The sequence below is a fragment of the Rana temporaria genome, chromosome 1, assembly GCF_905171775.1.
Source record: "Rana temporaria chromosome 1, aRanTem1.1, whole genome shotgun sequence".
Lineage (NCBI taxonomy): Eukaryota > Metazoa > Chordata > Amphibia > Anura > Ranidae > Rana > Rana temporaria.
Genome location: NC_053489.1, coordinates 54,452,540 through 54,475,138, shown reverse-complemented (window position 1 = coordinate 54,475,138; position 22,599 = coordinate 54,452,540).

The window sequence follows — 22,599 nt, the reverse complement described above, 5'->3', positions numbered from 1 at the left end:
CTGTTCGCTGAAAAGAAGAAAACAGCCAATCATCCCAATGGTTCTGATGGCTTGCAGCAAACCACCCACCTTGTTACAGCACAAATGTATTATCTAAAATGACCAGGAGATGATTACATAATGGCATTTGCAAAAGCTTAGTGAACAAAAAAAAATTATTTTTGTAAGAGACGGGTATGGTTGTGCTAAATGAGACACAATTTTAAGTGGCTTACACAAACCATCTGAACAGATGCAACCATTAGATATATTCTGCTTTCAGATTCTTTCAACAATAAATTTATGTCAAATATAAATGTTTACCGTCTTGTTTAACAATTTTACTTCCTTTATCCTATATTACCCCCTTCACCTCTGGAAAAGTTTTACCGCCTTCATAACCAGGGCATTTTTTGCTATTCAGCACTGTGCTACTTTAACTGGCAATTGAAAGAAAATAAGAGAAAAAGAAAATGGGCGCTCAAGGAAGACCGACTGGTATTTAAACCCTTACAGACCACAGATCTAGACCTTACAGACCTAGATTAAGGCTTACCTGTAGGTGCAAGAAATATTTGCAGAAAAAAACTGCACCAATGTCTACGGAGCAGGTGCACTGAGCGTGCAGTTGGTGAAGGCGATCGTGCCGTCACTAGCGGCTCCCGCGCGCATGCGCGGGAGTGACATCATCCTCGCTCCGGCCAGTCACAACGCCGGAGCAGCAATACCCAGAAGTCACTCCGAGTATCATGGCAGCGGTGAAGGAGAGGAACAAGGGTCGCTGCGGTAGCTTCGATCTTAGGTAAGCTCATTATGCCTCTCTCTTGCATTTTTTTTTTTTTAGCAAATGTTTTAAAGGGTTTATCTCCTCTTTAAACTACCGTATTTATCTTCATATAGCACGCACCGGCGTATAGCGCGCACCCCCAACCTAGAAGGGAAATTTCAGGAAAAAAAGAAAATACTTACAGTTTGAATGCCCCTCGTCGGTGTCTTACCCGGCGTCCATCGGCGGCCTTGTCCAGTCCGGCGTCCATCTGCGGCCTCGGTGGTGTCCTCCCCGCTTCTCCTGCGCTGTTTTTGAGCCGATCCCCGCATCCCGCGCTGTGTTTGAACGCCGCCGACGACATATACCGAGCGCAGTACACTCAGGCACGCTCGGCTCTTCTCGCATAAAGGCTAGGAGGCGGCACAGGGCGTGACCGCGAGTGGAGCCGAACATGGCCGAGTGTACCTGAGTGTACTGCGCTCGGTATATGTTGGTGGCAGCGTTCAAACACAGCGCGGGTATCGACGTATATCGCGCACCCAAAAATGTGCGTGGTATACGCCGATAAATACGGTATATATCACACCAGAATTTTAAAAAGTATTTCGTTTTTTTACAAAAATTATTTAAAAGTATCTACACGGGGCATAACACCAAAGTAATATCACCATATACAGATAATTATGTATAAAATGTCAATGGCAATTGTCATAACTCCAACTATCGACGGGTTTCGCAGCAATTGTCGCTTCTTCGGGACTTCTCATTTTTGAATGACAGGTGCCTTGATACATATATGTACATTATTATATAACGTAAATTGTTCCTGTAAATTAGCAGCACTGATTCACCGCCATCTCCAGCCAAGCTGGCCAGGGACACTCCCCCCTTATAGTGAGGTCTGTTTCTTGGGTTGACCTGGCGGTTGGAGTTGTGCATCCCTGAATATTCTGGAATGGGAGGAGTCTGGGCAGAGGAGTGATGAGAATAGGCTACTTGTATGTAACATGTATCCCTGTAGCCTGAGTAAAAGAATCCTCCTGGGAAGACCTGTATATATACTCTGGAGGATAAATCACCTATGAGGGACCTGTATTACCCCAGCATTAGTAGTTAACAAATTTCAATGTGGTGACTCTCGCTCTCTCAGTGCTGCATCCCTGAACATATGGTCTTCACTGGACAAAATCAAACAGTGGACAGTGCAGTCTGGAGTTAGTCTGTTAGCATGGAGAGGGGCGGGGGGGCAGGAGGAGGGAGGAGTGTGGGGCTGTGTGTTTCTATTGATGCACACAGTGTAGGTAGACACGGCTGTAGCCTGTGCATGCAAGGGTGGCTCCATAGGATGCTGCAAGAGAAAGGAGCCACCCTGAAACAGGAAACCTGAAGCAACAATTATTACACCAGCCTAATAGAGAAGGATTACAAGATAAGAAGCTGCACACTCAACAAATAACAAATAAGCTGCTGAAAGTGCTTGAAATTGGGGGTTTAATATAATTTAGGTATAATATGGCATATGGTTTACTTACAAAGAATGTCCATAATAATAAGGCACAGCTGGCAACCCTACAAATTGGGCGTGACCACATGGAGGACTACGGAACCATGCCGGGTGATAGAACGCCACAATGCTCTTCTTCCCACTGACCAGTAACAATATAAAACCTGGCCCAACCTTGTGGGATTTGAGTGAAATATTCCTAATCTACAGTGGGAACTTCTATCACTGACCTGTGCAAAATTGTCTCAGTTGGCTATACAAGTTGCAGGCCCAGTGGGTCGTAAATACACAAAAGCCTGCTTTTCTAGATTATACATTTTTATTAAAATTGGCTCAATACATTTTGGTTTAATGAGAAATATTTTGCAATCCTGCTGAGCGGTTGTAACACTGAAAAAAAACATTTCTATTTCATACTGACATATCTGTACTCCCATACATATAATTATTGTATACACTGTATTAATGTACATGACAATTCTAATACCTGGCTGCACACAATAAGAATAATGGCTTGTTCTCAACAAATTGGCAACAAAATGAAGCACACAATGCTGGGACTTGTAGGGCTTTTTTTCAGGGGGAACTTGGGGGAAGTCAGTTCCACCACCTCTGGCCCAGACCCTTTGGTGCCTGCTCACCACAATCACTTGTAAACACAGAAGTCTGGTTTCTGTGTTTACAAGTGACAGCTTTGTAACCCCCTGAACTCTGCACTCTGTATGTAATGCAATTCTGGTATTTAATGCCCCTTTAAGACCCTTCTACTGTTTGTGAAATCTGAACGGGGTCGTGGTTGAGTTCCTGCACCTATTTTCTGAGAAAAAAAGCTCTGCTTGTACACATATAGCCAGATTCACGTATGGCGGCGTATCTTTATGCCCATTTGCACTACGCCGACGTAACATAGTGAGGCACGTACTGTATTCACAAAGCACTTGCTCCCTAAGTTACGTCGGCGTAGCGCAAATGGCCCGGCGTAACCCCGCCTAATTCAAAGTAGGCATGTAGTGGGCGGGCTTCATTTAAATTAACCGTGACCCCATGTAAATGAGGGCTGTTGGTACGGCGCATGCGCGCGCATGCCCAGAATCACGTCGCAAATACTAATTGCTTTCGACGTGAACGTAACCTACGCCCAGCCCCATTCACGTACGCTTACGCAAACGACGTAAAATACGACGGCTGTTCCGTCGTCCATACCTTGCATGGGCTGCGCCATCTTTTTGGTGGTTTATCTTTACGCCGGAAAAACGCCTTACGTAAACAGCGTATCGGGCACAAGTAAGTTCGTGAATCGGCGTATCTAGGTCATTTGCATATTCAACGCGTAAATCCGCGTACACGCCCCTACCGGCCAGCGTAAATATGCAGCCAAGATACGATGGCGTAGGAGACTTAGGCCGGTCGTATCTTGGCCAAATTTAAGCATATCTGGTTTCCAGAATATGCTTAAATATACGACGGCGCGCATTCGGACTTACGACGGCGTATCTACTGATACGCCGTCGTAAGTCTTACTGAATCCAGCTAATAGATGTCAGTGGAAAGTCATGAATGTATGCAGATTTCTAAAAATGAGGGCAGTTGTATTGTGCTGCTCTATTACAATAGCACCTACAGAATAATTCACGTCTGTTTTAAATTAACTATTAAAATAAACATATTATATATTTTTTTATTTTGGAAGATGATAAATTTGACAATTTCATTTTGAATAAAGTTTTTATCGAACATTTTTCACATTACAAATGTAAACAGGACCAATACAGTTTGGTTACCCTTCCTCCCTCTTTCCCACAAACTAAAAAGAGTGTCCTAGCGATACATTACTTTTGAAATTCAACATTTGCCTTTGTCTGTTATCACACAAATATTTGCATTGTAATGCCGCGTACACACGGACAGAATTTCCAACAACAAATGTTCGATGTGAATGAATGAATGACTTGTATAGAGTTACACATGCGAACTGAATCGCCTCTCGGCGCTTTTTGCAGCCAGTGTCTTCCTGGCTGGTGCGGTCATTTTACCCCATAGGATCTTGACACGCTTGGGACACACAGTCGTACACACATATATACATATATGTGAGCTTGTTGTCAGAAAATCCGACAGTGTGTATGCTCCATCAGACATTTGCTGTTGGAATTTCCGACAACAAATGTTTGAGAGCTGGTTCTTCATTTTTCGGACAACAAAAGTTCTTGTTGGAAATTCCGATCGTCTGCAGCCAATTCCGACGCACAAAAATACTATGCATGCTCAAAATCAATTCAACGCATGCTCGGAATCATTGAACTTAATTTTTTTCTCGGCTCGTCGTAGAGTTGTACGTCACCAGGTTCTTGACGTTCGGAATTTCCAACAAGATTTGTGTGACCGTGTGTATGCAAGACAAGTTTGAGCCAACATTCTGTCTGTTGTCGGACTGTCCGATCATGTGTATGCGGCATTAGACATACTGATCAACAAAGTATACTTCAGCTCCTTTAGTATTTGGCGCATATACACTATATTACCAAATGTATTGGGACTTCTGCCTGTACACCCACATGACCTATATTGGCATCCCAGCCTTAGCCTGTAGGGTTCAATATTGGGTTGGCCCACCCTTTGCAGCTATTACAACTTCATCTCTTCTGGGAACGCTGTCCACAAGGTTTAGGAGTGTGTCTATGGGAGTGTTTGACCATTCTTCCAGAAGAGCATTTGTGAGATCAGGCATTGATGTTGGGTGAGAAGATCTGGCTCGCAGTCTCCGCTCTAATTCATCCCAAAGGTGTTCTATCGGGTTGTAAGCCAGCCAAGTTCCTCCACCCCAAACTCGATCATCCATGTCTTTATGGATCTTGCTTTGTGCAGTCATGTTGGAACAGGAAAGGGACTTCCCCAAACTGTTTCCACAAAGTTAAGAGCATTAAAATGTCCAAGGAAGATTTGGTAGTTGCCCAGATATCTTCCCAATCCTCCGCCTCCAGGTCAATCTCCAGGTCTCTAGATCATTGTGCCGTATAGGAGGGCATGCTGGCCAAAAGGGACGTGAAATGATTATAGAAACGTGAAATAATACCTGGGGCATGCGGATCAGAGTTGCATATACCTTTGTAAAGAGAAAGACTGGCGAGGGATGAGTGCGAACGTATGATTGTCTGAACAAAATGAGAGATCTGGAGGTAACGGAAGGATCCCCGAGAAGGAAGCTGAGCCTTCTCCTGCAGGGCAGCAAACGTTTTCAGGCATGTTTGTTATTTTTTTTAAAGAAGACTTTAGTATCACTTTAAAAAACTCTTATGCCGCGTACACACGGTCAGAATTTCCAACAACAAATGTTCGATGTGAGCTTGTTGTCGGAAAATTTGACCGTGTGTATGCTCCATCGGACATTTGCTGTCGGAATTTCCGACAACAAATGTTTGAGAGCTGGTTCTCAAATTTTCCAACAACAAAACATGTTGTTGGAAATTCTGAGCGTGTGTACACAGTTCTGACGCACAAAATTCCATGCATGCTCGGAATCAAGCAGAAGAGCCACGCTGTGTGTGTATGCAAGACAAGTTTGAGCAAACATCCGTCGGAAAAAAATCCACGGTTTTGTTGTCGAAATGTCCGATCGTCTGTACCCGGTAATAGTGTAATATCTACCAGATTTATTATAAAATCAAAAAATATTGCACTCCCCTATTTGTAGTTCAATGTTGTATCAGCTGCAGATAAATCCTCTGCAATACAGTCTTTCTAGCCGGCGGCTGATGTACGTGGTGACGTCACAATAGGTAATGCGGGAGCTGCGGTGGCTCAACGCGATTGGCACTGCGCTAACAAGCCATTCACCTCTGCAGCTAGGGGTTCGGATCCCGGTCTCAGCTACATGTGAATTGAGTTTGGTGGTCTCAGCTCGACTCCCGGTGGGTGTGCTATGCGAGGTAAGCCTGTGCTTAGTACGCCCACGCCCCTCCCACAAAAACCACCACACTTACACGCACTCGAAATTGGGTTAACATGCACGCACTTTGACCACGCAGTCTCTAAAAAGAGAGGCGAAGGACTAACGGGGCTGGTTGAGCGGGCTAGATCCTCTCACTCCCTTATAGGGAGTCCCTCTGCCCCGTTGGGCTTCAAAGCGGAGCAGGTAGGGCGGGCTGTGTGGGAGGACCCCCTCACACACCCACCATTGCCACCCGGGGCATGGAGAAAGGTGGCAGGCCTCCCACCCGGGGAGGCCTGCCTACTCCCAACTCCTGCAGTCCGGCTCCTCTCTCGAGTACACGCACAAAATACACTTTAAAAAAGAGAAAAATAAAATAAAAAATAAAATAAAACAATAGGTAATGCCATAACTGTTGTGACAGGAAGTCAGGTAAATCTGTGGGTGTTGTCACTGATGGGACATACATTTCTGCCTTGTTTAGACGATACACAGATTGTTATCGGGCGTCGGCTACAAACGTAGCCAACGGAAGGCTAAAGGCCATTGAAAAGCTTCAGCTGTTCAGAATGAAGTAATCAAGGCCTTTATAAGTAGCCAGAGAATTACCACTTTGTTGCTGCCTCATTCCTAAGGCTTTGTGAGTAGGAGAGCAGCCCTGAAAGTCTCCTGAGGAGGTGAGGAGAGGATTGATTTTTCTGTGTGAACAAAATCACGAAGACTATTGTTTTCTGTTGTATGATCAGCACTGGCTGCCCAGCGCTAGGCTGAGCCAGGCTCCATAGATAGGTCCCTGTGTGGAAGGTAGACGCCCAGAGTGGCTAGGATTTATTTTTATGTTTGATTTTGTTTATGCTGTTTGGATGCTTGCAATTATTTTCCAGCAAGATGGAAAAATAAACCAAAAACGTTATTTTTCAACTGTCTTCGACTGTCAGTCTGTATAAATTCAGTGTGTGGTGAACCCAACCAAGGGGTCAAACACCCCGCTACCGAGCTAACCCCTCACACTGTATACTGACTTCTGTTTAGAATGAAGGGCGAATCTTGGTGCTGACAAAAAAATGGCCACCTATAATGTGCATAAAAGACCAGAAGAGCTTTGCAGAGAGAAGCATTTTGATTATTCTACTTATTCTCATCCACTTTTATCCCACTCAGCACTCCAGCACAACAGATAACTTGGAAAATGACATAAACAATTACATGATCCCTGCTCTATGCTAGAGATAAAACAGATAGAAAAAACAACTGGGGCGCCTTGCAATGTATTTAATGTAGCTTATTTAGCACTCGCTGTGTTATCTATGGCAGAAAAACATCTTTGTTTTATGATTACATTTAGGTCCGTGTCTGCAGTATAAAAGGCCATAGTAAGCCATGGGCCAGATTCTTAAAAGGTTTACGACGGCGCAAAGCTATTTGCGCCGTCGTAAGTCCTAATCTCGCCTGGCGTATCTATGCGACTGATTCTTAGAATCAGTTACGCATAGATATCCCTTAGATCTGACAGGCGTAAGGCTCTTACGCTATCAGATCTTACATGCAATTTTTTTCCCGCCGCTGGGTGTCGCCTCGTCGTTTTCCGCATCGTCTATGCAAATTAGCTATTTACGCCGATTCCCGAACGTACGTGCGGACGACGCAGTGAATTTACAACGTTTCCATAAGCGTAAACTTGCCCCTGCTATAATGAGGGGCAAGTTTACGAAGGTCCGTCGTGTGCCATGTTAAGTATGGCATCGGGTCAGCGTCGTCTTTTTCCGTCGTTTACGCCGTTTTCGTAAGTCGTTCGCGAATACGACTTTACGTCAATGACGCTCACCTCGGCGTCATTGACGTTTTCCGTCGTGAGCTGAAGCATGCGCACTGGGCTATTTTTATGCCCGGCGCATGCGCAGTTCGATCGTCGCGGGGGCGCGCTTAATTTAAATACAAGCCGCCCCCTTTGAATTACGCGGCCTTACCCCGGGCCATTTACACTACGCCGCCGCAAATTACGGAGCAAGTGCTTGGAGAATACGGCACTTGCTCCAGTAATTTGCGGCGGCGTAGTGTAAATGGCTTACACTATGCAAACGCCGATTCTATGAGAATCTGACCCCTAGTTTTTATTCTGCCAGCAGTGATGTAGAGGATACACAGACCTCTAGAGAGGGATCATAGCTTTTTTTTTTACTTAGTGGGAGATTTCCTGCAGGGGGCTCTACATGTTCGAGGAGTAAATCTTTCTACTAGTGAAGTAAAATAATAAGTGAATAATAAGCTGTACAGGATGTCAGGGATGGGTCATGGCTGGCAGGTATATGTCGTCTGTTTATGGGGGTCGGTTTGAAATCATTGTTGAGTACTCAGGGGTTCTCACCCATGCAAGATGAGGGGTTCTGGGTCTACTGCTTGATGAGGAGAGGACTGAATTTTTTTCTGTGCTCTCTGGATTGCTTAATCCTTATTAGGGACCAATACTCTCTAGATTGCTAAGTACTTTTTTTAGGGACCCAGTATTTCAGAGATTTGTGTGGGGAGAACTTCCAAACCCTAACTACAAGGAATTTGATCCTGAAGGGGTTAACATGGTTGTGTGTGAGTCCACAAAGTAAGAGGAATGGGTTGGCACCTGGCTGTGGGAGAGAGAGAGAGCAGGACATACCTGAGAGAGCAGAGTGGACTAAGCTTGGGATTGGGCCACAGATGCTGAATGGTGAAAACCTCTTTAGGACCCCTGAAACCCCAAACCCCAGTGTGGGACTGGAATAGTGGTGGTGAGTCATTCATCCTATGACATGTCCCAGATGATTCCCGAGAGGGAGGGGAGAGGTGAACTTCCTTTTCGTGCCGCGGAGCCCCGGGAGGAAGTGGGAGCTGGAACCCTACAAAAAATGACATGCCAAATGTGGCATGTCAGGGGGTCACCTTCCCTTAAAGTTCAATTTTTGTCTGGAACTCCACTTTAAACCCAGTCTGTCAGGACAGTGTGGTTCCCTGCTGACTTGGTATAATCCAAAGGCAGCATAACTCTTCAGTAAGACAAAGAAGTTGATTCTAATGCTAACTGCAGTTAGAGGATGTTTTGTCCAATCTTTTGAAGTGTATAAACACAATGGGCTAGATTCAGAGAGGAGATACGCCGGCGTATCTCCAGATACGCCGTCGTATCTCTGAGTCCGTCCGGTCGTATCTATGCGCCTGATTCATAGAATCAGTTACGCATAGATTTCCCTAAGATACGACTGGCGTAAGTGTTTTACACTGTCGTATCTTAGGCTGCATATTTACGCTGGCCGCTAGGTGGCGCTTCCGTATAGTTAAGCGAGGAATATGCAAATGAGCTAGATACGCCGATTCAGAAACGTACGTCCGGCGCATTTTTTTACGTCGTTTACATTAGGCTTTTTTCGGCGTATAGTTACCCCTGCTATATGAGGCGTATCCTATGTTAAGTATGGCCGTCGTTCCCGCGTCGAGTTTTGAAAATTTTACGTCGTTTGCGTATAGGGATGTACGTAATTTACGTTCACGTCGAAAGCAATGACATTTTGCGGCGGATTTTCGGGCATGTGCATGCATGCGCCGTTCGTAAAAAACGTCAAATACGCGGGGTCACAGTTAATATACATAAAACAAGCCCACATCATCCACATTTGAATTAGGCGGGCTTACACCGACACAGATACGTTACGCCGCTGTAACTAAGGGCGCAAGTTCTTTCTGAATACAGAACTTGCGCCCTAAATTACGGCGGCGTAACGTATCTGAGATACGTTACGCCGGGCATAAAGATAGACGATTCTATCTGAATCTAGCCCAATGACTTTCCTAAGTCCTGCCTCTGCAAAAGTACTTATGCTGAAACATGGAAGAAGTAGAGAGAATCTAGCAAGGACTGAACTAACTAGCACTAAACAAGAAATGAAGACAAAAGGAAAAAACAAAATCACATAGTGAACACATTGTAGTGGCCCAAAACCTCCACTAGATGTCAGCATACTACTAAACAATAATAACCTGATGCAGTTCAGTACAACACATAAAAAAATAGATATAAGAAGGATAGAAAACTGGGTGGCATTCAGCCCAGAACACTGGGAACTCCTAGTTGTAGAATTGAACAAGTGTGGTGGACTGTTTTGTCAGTCCACAACAGGGCGTTTCTGGCAGATCAATAGGTATTTTTCTGTACTTGCAGGGACTTCAATGGTATAAAGCACAGGGAAAGGCGCATGTATTGCAGAGATGCACTGCATACAATATGGCTTTGCCTTGATACACCCTTTACATTTTCTTTTGCACTGTGTTTTGTTTTTAGTGTTATCAACAAGGCTTATGTGTTTAACTCATCCTTTATACTGTCTTCCATGTTAAATCCATCCAGCTGAACTGAACATCCGTAACACAAAAGTATAATTTTATTCAAGTTACCATCAATAATTAATCACAACTGCTATATGCTCTTGTAATAATTGATAGCAATCAGCCTCATTATTGTATTATGACTTTTGTTAAACTGATAAAAATAATACTTGAATAAACCCACAGAATACATTTTCTTGATATGAAATTAACATTATAATCAGATGCAGTGTCACTTGTCACTGGTGATTTCTACCTACAGTATTTATTAAAAGACTCATTAAAAATATTGTAAAAAAGTAGAAGTATAATATTGCACAAGATGTGCTCCATAATGTCATGAGATGCCTTGTGAGCACAAAAGCAATCTCTTGTCTATCACGGGGTGGAAATGAATAAATTAGCAGCTCATAAATAGTATGAAATGTTATATTACTATGCAAGAGAACAGTCTAGACAAAAGCACATTACAAGTAAAGTACAATCACATATAGTTCATCGATATGATATAGATCAGGCTTTCTCAACATTTTTACCCCTGAGGAACCACAAAATGATTTTCAGGTCTCCTCAATTCACATGAGGCCAAGGGAAAAAATTGCACTTTACATTGATGGTTAGTGGAAAGAAGGCAAACTTCAGGTGGGTAGAGTGCTGTTGGCTTTGCCAAGTGGCATTGGTCCTGGATCCTTGCAGGCACCAAGAGATGGAAGGTCAATCATCCATGGTTCAAGGAACCCCTAGCAACCTGTGGAGGAACCCTGGAGTTCTACGGAACCTTGGCTGAGAAAAGCCGAGATAGATAGACAGATAGAATAAAACGTAAGGCAAAAGAGACAACCCTCCTGGACTGTGCTATTAGAGGGGAAGGTCAAGTAGACAGATCGGAAAGCCTTTAGTACTTCAAAGTGGAGCAAGCATCAGATTCATTTTTTATGTCAAATGTATGCACATGCTCAAAAAGTGTCAAAAGTGTCACTTAGTGTCCGATTTGTCCGCCGCAATGTCGCAGTCCCGCTATAAGTCTCTGATCAGGCCTCGTACACACAATAGGTTAAACAGAGGACAACAGTCTGATGGACCGTTTTCATCAGTCAAAACCGATCGTGTGTGGGCCCCATAGGTTATTTAACCATCGGTTAAAAAAAGCCAACTAGCTTTAAATTTAACCGATGGAGTCCTAATCGATAGGTCAAAACCGATCGCTAGTAGGCACAACCATTGGTTAAAAATCCACGCATGCTCAGAATCAAGTCGACGCATGCTTGGATGCATTGAACTTCATTTTTTTTTCAGCACGTCGTTGTGTTTTACGTCACCGCGTTCTGACACGATCGGTTATTTAACCGATGGTGTGTGGGCACGACGGACCATCAGTCAGCTTCATCGGTTAACCGATGACAAAAGTCCTTCAGACCGTTCTCATCGGATGGACCGATCGTGTGTACGAGGCTTTAGTGACATTACTAGTAGAAAAAAAAAAATATCCTATATATGTAGATGTATAACTTTTGTGAACCAAAATCAATATTCATTTATTGGGAATTTGTTTAACAAAAACATGGAGCAGACATCATAGTAACCTCAATTGATGAAGAATATTTTTTTTGTTTTACATTTTTTTTATTGCAATGTTTTATAGCAAAAAGTGAAAAATATAGATTTTTTTATTTTTTTTACATTTTTTTTATAGGTGATCAAATCCCACCAAAAGAAAGTTCTATTTGTGGGAAAAAATGACATAAATTTTATTTGTGTAAAGCGTCGTACAACTGCGCAATTGTCAGTTAAAGTAACGCAGTACCGTATCGCAATAAATGGCCTGGTCATGAAGGAGGGTAAATCTTCCAGAGCTGAAGAGGTTAAACCCTAATGGTGGCGATAATCACTTTGATAAATGATTAATTTATTTTCTGATTGATCGTCTTTAATAGGAATAATCGATCGATAGATGACAACCCATTCAATCAATATGTCACATTTTGAGAAGTGGATTTCAATGGAAAAGATACAATCATAATGGATAATAAATGGGGGGAGTGGTTTAGATCTTTATCACTGTATGGGGTCCCCATAGTGGAGATATAGCCCTCATTTCCTCTGGGGTCAGAAAGGCAGGAAGTGAGCAATAAATAGGGGGAGGATCATCTGCTGTACACACAGCGGCCATCTTGGATTGCAAAGTCTCTTTCCAGGGATGAATGTTTTCGGGGACCAATAGAATTCCCCCAAATGGTTACAAGGGAACCCATACTGAGAGAAATATGTAGGCTGCCATTGATGATCTCCTTCTGAAAATGCTAAACCCCTAGTTGACTCTGGCTTCCATGCTTTCTGCATCACTGCATGTTCATTTAGAACTTTTTCCCAATCAGTGATGGAGAACGGAGAGAAAGCAATGGATCAGACTGACAGCCAGGCAATGAGTAGACAATCTCTGTATTCTCCCATAATAAACCATCCTCCCCCACTACCCTCATAGCAAACACTCTGGGCAGGCGACAGGCACATCAGGCTGGAAAGCAGACACATCAGGCTGGAAAGCAGGCACATCAGGCTGGAAAGCAGGCACATCAGGCTGGAAAGCAGGCACATCAGGTTGGAAAGCCAGCACATCTGGGCAGACAGCAGGCACATCAGGCTGGAAAGCGGACACATCAGGTTGGAAAGCGGGCACATCAGGCTGGAAACCGGGCACATCGGACTAGAAAGCAGGCACCGAAACATCAGGCTGGAAAGCAGGCAAATCAGGCTGGAAAGCAGGCACCGAGACATCAGACTGGAAGGCAGGCACCAGGACATCAGACTAGAAGGCAGGCACCAGGACATCAGGCTGGAAGGCTGGCACCAGGACACCGGGCTGGAAGGCTGGCACAGAACACCGGGCTGAATGCTGGCACCAGGACACCAGACTGGAAGGTAGACACCAGGACACCACACTGAAAGGCAGGCACATCAGACTGGAAGGTAGACACCGGGACATCAAGCTGGGTAGAAGGTATGGACACTTCAAGCTGGGCAGCAGACAGGAACACCTCAGACTGGGCAGTAGACGGTGGCTCATCAGGCATGGGCAGCAGACAGTGGCTCATCAGGCTGGGCACCAGACAGTGGCTCATCAGGCTGGAACACTGGAGTTTCAGACTGGGTAGCTGGCACTGGGACGTCAGGCTGGGTAACAGGCACTGGGACGTCAGGCTGGGTAACAGGCACTGGGACGTCAGGCTGGGTAACAGGCACTGGGACGTCAGGCTGGGTAACAGGCACTGGGACGTCAGGCTGGGTAACAGGGACAGAGTTGGTAGATTTAGGTGGGTCATCAGGTTCAACTGGCATGAACGCTGGCTGGAGCAGGTTGGTCGGTGTGGAGGCAGGTTGGGTTACTGGCAAGATGGTGTGGGTCGGAAAGTACTTTTGCTTCTTTTTAGGCTTTTTCACTGCAGATTTGTAAAGAACGGGAGGGATGTATGAAAAGGATGGAATTGAGTAAGAGGAAGGACTGGAATTTGGCAGAGACACGGGAACAGTGGCTGGAGGAGGTTCTTGTGGACTTGTTACAGGTGAAAGGGAAGAAGAAGGTGGATTGAAGGCGGGATAGGTGCAACCAGTAGAGACTGGGTAATAATATTTGGTAGGAAGCTGGGTAAACTGGGATTAGGTCGGATCGGGTCAGGAAGATGCAGGCTCAACATCAGGATCACAGGCTCAAGGTCAGGGAGAGACATACCAAGGCGAGGTGTGCTTACACTCGCCGGGTATAAATAGGAATGTCAGTAATTGGCTTCAAGTCACACCTGATCGCAGAAAGAGCAGTACACTCCACACTGCCAGGATTCATCCGCTGGTGGAGACCAGTACTGTGTCCCAAAGATGATATAACACCAGCAGGGAGAAGTTCTCCTGACAGTTCCAAACTGCCAGGAGACACCTGCTGGTGGACCACAGTACTGCAAGCCAAATAATAATAAATATTACCAGCGGATGGAACCTTTCCTGACACCTCCATAATGTGACTTTCACAATGAGTCACCTCCAGAATGTGACTTTCACAGTGAGCCACCTCCAGAATGTGATTTTCACAATGAGTCTACTCCAGAATGTGATGTTCATAATGAGACCCATCCAGAATGTGACGTTCACAATGAGACTCCTCCAGAATGTGACGTTCACAATGAGAATCCTCCAGAATGTGACAATCACAATGAGACTACTCCAGAATTTCACGATCACAATGAGTCTCCTCCAGAATGTGACATTCATAATGAGAATTCACCAGCATGTGACATTCACATAAGGAATTCACCAGCATGTGATGTTCACACGGAGACTCCATCAGCATATGATGTTCACACCGAGATTCCACCGGCATGTGACGAAGATGGGGAAAGGTTACAAGAAAGGATAGGCACATTCTAGTGGTAGGGGATTTAGTTATTGGAAAGATACCGAGGGCAATCTGTCACAAAGACCGTTATCGCCAAACAGTATGTTGTTTATGGGTGCTCGGGTTCGGAATATTGCAGATTGTATGGACAGATTGTTGGATGGCGCTGGAGAGGACCCAGCTGTCATGGTATATATTGGTACCAATGACAAAGTTAGAGAAAGATGGAGCGCTCTACAAAATCATTTCAGGGACTTAGGGGCTTTATTGAAGAAGAGGTCCCTGAAGGCAATATTTTCAGAAATACTGCCTGTACCTGGAGCCACACCAGGGAGACAGCTGGAGCTTAGGGTTCTTAACAAGTCGCTGAGGAACTGGTGCATGGAGGAGGGGTTTGGCTTCATGGCAAACTGGGCTAACTTTTCAGGCAGTTACCATCTTTATAGTTGTGACGGATTGCACTTAAATGGGAGGGGTGCAGTTTTCTTGGGATTGAAGATGGCCAAAATGTTGGAAGAAATTTTAAACTAAGTGGTGAGGAGGAGGTATTTGAGGACGATTTGCTAGTGAATTTGAGGGAGAGGATCTTCAATTCAAGCCATCATGACCAGAATCTACTACGTCATCAATCTCTTGAAAGATTCTTATGAGCAGCTTCTGAATCACCAACTATCAATGCAGTTGGACAAACAAGACAATTGTCTGTTCCTAGAAGAACTCAACAAAAAGTCTGAGGAACCCTCCTAGGGACCAGGTACGGCTGTACCAACACAGGTCTCTACACTGGTGGCTGCTGCCACTCCTGTAACTGGAGGGTCTTCCCATCAGCCCTCTATTTCGTTTTCTGCAGCTCGACAATGCATCGCTCAAACATAACCTGTAAAAAAAAGTGCCTGAGATGTTGGTGGTAAACAGTCTGCTAGGCCCGTGGGGAACCAAACCGAGTCCTCAAAAAGCTGCCTCATTTACAAAAGTTGCCAAGAGTGTAAATGTAGACATTAAGCTTTAAAGGTTAGTCAAAAATATCACATTCTAAAGGGAAAGGTAGAACAAGGGGGAGGGGGAGTATGGAAGAGGGAGAGAGGGAGGAAATGAGGGGAGGTTGGAGGTAAGGAAGGGGAGTGGGGGTTCCCCCCAACCCTCACCGCTTTCTTCCTCCAACCTTCCCTTCCACTTCCTCCCTCTCTTCCGCTTCCATACTCCCCCTCCCTCTTGTTCTACCTTTCCCTTTAGAATGTGATATTTTTGATTAACCTTAAAGCTTAATGTCTACATTTACACTCTTGGCAACTCTTGGATATGAGGCAGCTTTTGGAGGACTTGGCTTGGTTCCCCCGGGCCTAGAAGGTTGTTTACCAACATCTCAGTCACTTTTTTTACAGGTGATGTGTGATCGATGTATTGTCGATCAACATTAAGTAAATGATTATGCTGTGAAGTTTAGAGGCCAGTATGTTTTTGAGGCGTATGTTGGACCGGCTATGAGGGGAGGTTGGAGGCGGTATTGTTTTTGAGGCATGTGTTTGACTGGCTATGAGGGGAGGTTGGAGGCCGGTATGTTTTTGACACGTGTGTTAGACCGGCTATGAGAGGAGGTTGGAGGCCGGTATGTTTTTGACACGTGTATTGGACCGGCTATGAGGGGAGGTTGGAGGCCGGTATGTTTTTGAGGCATGTTTTATTATAGGGGTATTATATATTGTAGATTAGGATAAGTTTGTATATGTTGTGGAGGTATGTGTTATGTGTGTTTTGGAGTGTTATATGATTGTAGTTTAGGTTAAGTTTGGATTTCTTCTGGAGGAGTTTTGAGTGGACATAACGGATGTACACCTCTCAGCCGGGGCGGGCCTTAGATAACAGAGGTCGCATATGGGCAGCACAAAGGCTTAGGGGTTAGCCTTGCAGCACTGGGGTCCTTGGTTCAAATCCTGACCAGGACACTATCTGCATGTTCTCTCTGTGCTTGTGTGGGTTTACTCCGGGTCCTCCGGTTTCCTCCCACACTACAAAGACATGTTACCTTGCGCTGGTGGTGCAGTGGTGAGAATAGCTGCCTTCCAAGCAGCTGAACCGGGTTTGATTCCCGGCCAACGCCATCTCCAATAATTGGAGTCCTCAAAGAGAAAAGTGCTATACAAGGTCAATGCGGAGTATATATTAGTGGTGTAATAAAGAATGAAGACAATATGTGGAATGTTTGAGGAAGAAAATGTTCCCCAAGAATCTATAGAAGAAGAACTCCGCAACTGATAGAAGACGCTTAGGCTGCGATCACACCTAGGCGTTCCGGATCACGGGCGGAATTACTGCGATTCCCAAATCGCCACAAAACGCGTGACACGTTTGTGATCCTGTTACTTTCAATGGCACCCCAGTCATCTGACAAATCGCACAAACAAAAACATGGGAGGCCTGTTTTCCAAAAGCAGTGCTGCAATTTGTCAGACGGCAATTACCGCAAAATCATGCCTAAAGAAGGGGGAATACGACAGACCACAAAACTCATTGGCTTGTCAAATTTCTTGGCAGGTAAAACTGTAAACATTATATGTATTTGAACTGTTTATTTAACCTTTTGCCAAAAAATTCCACTGTCATTATATTGAAAGAGAATAACCAAGAAAAAAAAAAAAGGAATTTCAGAGAATTTAGAGTCACCCAGATGTGACCCACTAGAGAGTCAAAATGTGAAGATTTACAGCAATGATGCAGAACATCTTGGCTGACACAGAACACAATAGCCACATGCTGAGAAAAGAATCAGATTCCTGTGAAGCATGTAGACGTGTTTTCTTTCAACATCGAACTGAAATCGCCCAAGGGCACCAGAGCAAATGATCTAGCACTGGGAGTCTCAACCTGCTGGGCCGCAGATATGTAAATCCAGCAAATGCATGAACACTTTATTCAATGTTCCACCTGTATGCCTCAGTGAGACTCCCCCACACACAAAGTCCAGGTAATTCAATAAAATTATCATCACTTGATACATTTAGTATTTCATATTGAAATGCTAACAAAGGACCACGATCATGAACAATACAATATTGTATACCAACTGTCAGTGGCGTAACTAGAGCCTTCAGGGCCCTGATGCAAGAAACCATGAAGGACCACCCTGACTCCCGCGGGGGCCCTTCGTTTTGAGCCTGGAGGCGGAGTGCCAGGGCCGCATGTACGATGGTTGTGTGGTATTTCTGCCACTGGTGTCAGTCTTTTTTTTTTTTCCCTACCATTTGTTCTATTCCATTTTTTTTTTTTTTACAATATTTATTTTTATATTTTTGACAATTTTTTAGGAGCTCTGTTGAGGCCTTTGGTGGGATATCTAAACAGACCTCTGATGTTTCACCTTTGAGACAGCGAAAGGAGATTGAGTACTCGGTTATGAATAAACAGTCAGTGATGGGTACGGATCACTGACTCTCCATTCAGAAAAGGCTTCATCCTGACAGATTCAACGCAGGAGCCGGAGGGAGAGGGGAGAACCCTGAAGAGCTGTGGGGACAAGGGGGCAGGAAAAAGCACAGGGGGGCTGAAGAGCACACAGGGGGGCAGCAGAAAGAAGCTGTATAGGAGGAGCTGTGGGGGTGGCAACATATAAAGGAATCGATCTCTCCATTTTCCTCCTGCCAGGGGCAGGCCTACAGGAGTCACCATCATGGCTGCGGGCCCCCTGTATGGCTGGATAGGAAGAGCAGCAAGGGCAGCTGAGACCGAGCTCCCCGATCCTCAGCAGAACTGTAAGGCCCCGTACTCACGACCAAACATGTCTGCTGAAACTGGTCCGCAGACCAGTTTCAGCAGACATGTTTGGCCGTGTGTTGGCCCGAGCGGACCATTTTCGGGCGGATCGGACAGACCTACCGTACATGTCCTGCCGCCCGTCATCCCTCGCATGCGTCGAATGACTTCGACGCATGCGTGGAAGCATTTTAAAGGCAGGCCGCCCACGTCGCCGCGTCATTGTCGCGGCGACACCGCGGACACGCCCCGCGTATTGTTTACGCGCGGACTTCTGTTCGATGGTGTGTATAGCCATCGAACAGAAGTCCCCGGGCAGTCCCCGGCCAGACATGTCCGATGGAAACGTTCTGCAGACCGTTTTCATCGGACATGTCCTGCCGTGAGTACAAGCACTGTGGGAGCTGGTAACACGGTTTACACCTAAAGTAAAAGCTCTGGGGTAGATTCACATAGATTAGCGATCTTTAGATCCGCGTAATCTATCTGATTTACGATCCGCCGGCGCAATTTTGCGAGGCTAGAGCAGTATTCAAAAAGCACTTACCTCGAAATTTGCGCCGGCGGATCGTAACTCCCCCGGCGGAATTCAAATTCTGCGGCTAGGGGGAGTGTATCAATTAAATCAGGTGCGTCCCCGCGCCGATCGTACTGCGCCTGCGCTAGCCGCGATTTTTCCCAGTGCGCATGCTCCAAATGACGTCGCTAGAACATCATTGTTTTCGGCGTGAACGTCAATGACGTTCATCCGTATTCGCGACCGACTTACGCAAACGACGTAAAAAATCAAAACTCGGCACAGGAACGACGGGCATACTTTGCATAATCGTCGCGTAAAAAAACAAAGCGTCACCTAGCGGCCGGCGAGAGATTGCAGCCTAAGATCCGATGGTGTAAGTCACTTACACCTGTCGGATCTAAGGGAGATCTATGCGTAACTGATTCTTATGAATCAGTCGCATAGATCCGACCGTTGGATCTCAGAGATACGACGGCGTATCAGGAGATACGCCGTCGTATCTCTTTGTGAATCTACCCCACAGTGTGTGCTGTGCTCTCTGCCTCCCCCTACAGAGCAGTACACAGCAAGAATCGTTAAAGAGGTGTTTTGGGGGAATTTTTTTTTTCAAATACTGTAGCTGCTGACTTTTAATATAAGAATACTTACCTGTCCAGGGAGCCCCAGATGTCGGCACCCCACCCGTTTTTCGGACTGGCTCTCAAGTGCTGTCGCCACCATTTATGTTAAGGGAAACCGGTAGTGAAGTATTTACGGCTTCACAGCCGGTTCCCTACTGTGCATGCGCGAAGCATGCTACACTTTCTAACTGGTCCGGCAGTGGAGGGAGGAGGGGGCCGAACTTCCGAGGGATGTCAAAAACAGGTACCCGTTCCCCCCTCCCCTCTGAAAGGTGCGAAATGAAGCACTGGAGGAGGAGGAGGGGGGGGGGGGGGGAAAAGCAGATGAGTGGAGCTTTCACTTTTTGGGGGAACTCCACTATAAGGTAAATAACTGTCGTTTTTTTAAAAGGCTATCTATATGTGTGGGTTGTATATACACATACATACATATACATACATACATACATACATACAGTGAGGCGAAAAAAGTATTTGATCCTCTGCTGATTTTGTACATTTGCCCACCGACAAAGAAATGATCGGTCAATAATTTTATTGGTAGGTTTATTTTAACAGAGAGACAGAAAAACAACAAAAATATCTAGAAAAATGCATTACAAAAAAAGTTATAAATTGATTTGCATTTTAATGAGTGAAATAGGTGTTTGACCCCTTTGCAAAAAAAATGACTTAGTACTTGGTGGCAAAACCCTTGTTGGCAATCACAGAGGTCAGACATTTGTTGTAGTTGGCCACCAGGTTTGCACACATCTCAGGATGAATTTTGTCCCACTCCTCTTTGCAGATCCTCTCCGAGTCATTAAGGTTTCGAGGCTGACGTTTGGTAACTTGAACCTTCAGCTCCCTCTACATATTTTCTATGGGATTAAGGTCTGGAGACTGGCTAGGCCGCTCCAGGACCTTAATGTGCTTTTGAGCCACTCCTTTGTTGCCTTGGGCGTGTGTTCTGGGTCATTGTCATGCTGGAATACCCATCCATGAGGGAAGGAGTTTCTCGCCTAAGATTTGACGGTACATGGCTCAGTCCATCGTCCCTTTGATGAGGTCACGTTGTCCTGTCCCCTTAGCAGAAAAGCACCCCCCAAAGCATAATGTTTCCACCTCCATGTTTGTCGGTGGGGATGGTGTTCTTGGGGTCATAGGCAGCATTCCTCTTCCTCCAAACATGGCCGGGAATCTGTCAGAATGAAGCCTTTTCTGAATGGAGAGTCGTGATCTGTACCCATCACAGACTGTTGAGTTCGATTTTAGTTTCATCTGACCACAACACTTTCACCCAGTTCTCCTCTGAATCATTCAGATGTTCATCATCAAACTTCAGACGGGTCTGTACATGTGCTTTCTTGAGCAGGGGGACCTTGCCGGTACTTTCAGTGCCTCACGGCGTAGAGTGTTACCAATTGTTTTCTTGGTGACGATGGTCCCAGCTGCCTTGAGATCATTGACAAGATCCTCCTGTGTAGTTCTGGGCCGATTCCTCACCATTCTCATGATCATTGAAACTCCACGAGGTTTGATACTGCATGGAGCCCCCAGACAGAGGGAGATTGACAGTTATTTTGTGTTTCTTCCATTTGCAAATAATCGCACCAACTGTGGTCAACCTCTCACCAAGCTGCTTTGCGATGGTCTTGTAGCCCATTCCAGTCTTGCGTAGGTCTACAATCTTGTCCCCGGCATCCTTGGACAGCTCTTTGTTCTTGGCCATGGTGGAGAGATTGGAATCCGATTGATTGCTTTTGTGAACAAGTGTCTTTTATACAGGCAACGAGCTGAGATTAGAAGCACTCCCTTTAAGAGAGTGCTCCTAATCTCAGCTCGTTACCTGTATAGAAGACACCTGGGAGCCAGAAATCTTGCCGATTGATAGGAGATCAAATACTTATTTCAGTCATTAAATTGCAAATCAAAATTATAACTTTTTTGAAATGCGTTAATATACACTTACACACACACACACACACACACACACACACACAGCTAAAAATGTCAAGTGCTGAGCTACTAGCCAGGCCTCAAAGGTTACTCACCACCAGTTGCCCCGCCCAACCACTACCCCGCCCCTAAACATGCCCTTTAATAAATTATCTCATAAAATTACACTCAAATGTTTTATGCAGAATTAAGTTATAAAAATAAAAATTAACAACTTTATCCATGTCCACTAATACTGTCTGTGTCTGCCAGTGCAGCCTGCGTCCCCCCCCCACGTGCAGCCTACCTGTGCAGGGGAAGAGAGAGTAGAGCCGCCGCCTGGTTGATTAAAGCGCTGGGGAACAGCTTTCATTTCAATAGCTGGGTCTTCCCTGCCACGCGCGTGTCATATACAGCCCATCCCCCTTGTCCAGGCACTTTGATAGACAGATCAACCATCCAATCCTGAGATGTTTTAAATTGCACACACATGTGGAATGGCGCCAAACTTTGGTACTTACAAAATCTCCATAGGCGAAGCTTTAAAAATGTTTTTACAGGTTACTCGTTTAGAATTGCATAGGGTTTTGGGCTAGAATTGTTGCTCTTGATCTAATGCACGTGGCGATACATCACATGTGAGATTTGAATGCAGTTTACATATGTGTGCGCGACTAACGTATGCATTCGTTTCTGTGCACCAACACGCGGCGCCTACATTTTTTTTATTATTATTGTTCATTTTCCTTATATTTGTACACTTTTTCATTAAAAAACATCCCTTGTAATAGGAATTATGTTATGTGACAGGTCCTCTTTATGGAGAGATGTGGGGTCTAAAAGACCCCACATCTCTCCTTTAGGCTGAAAAGATCAAAAAA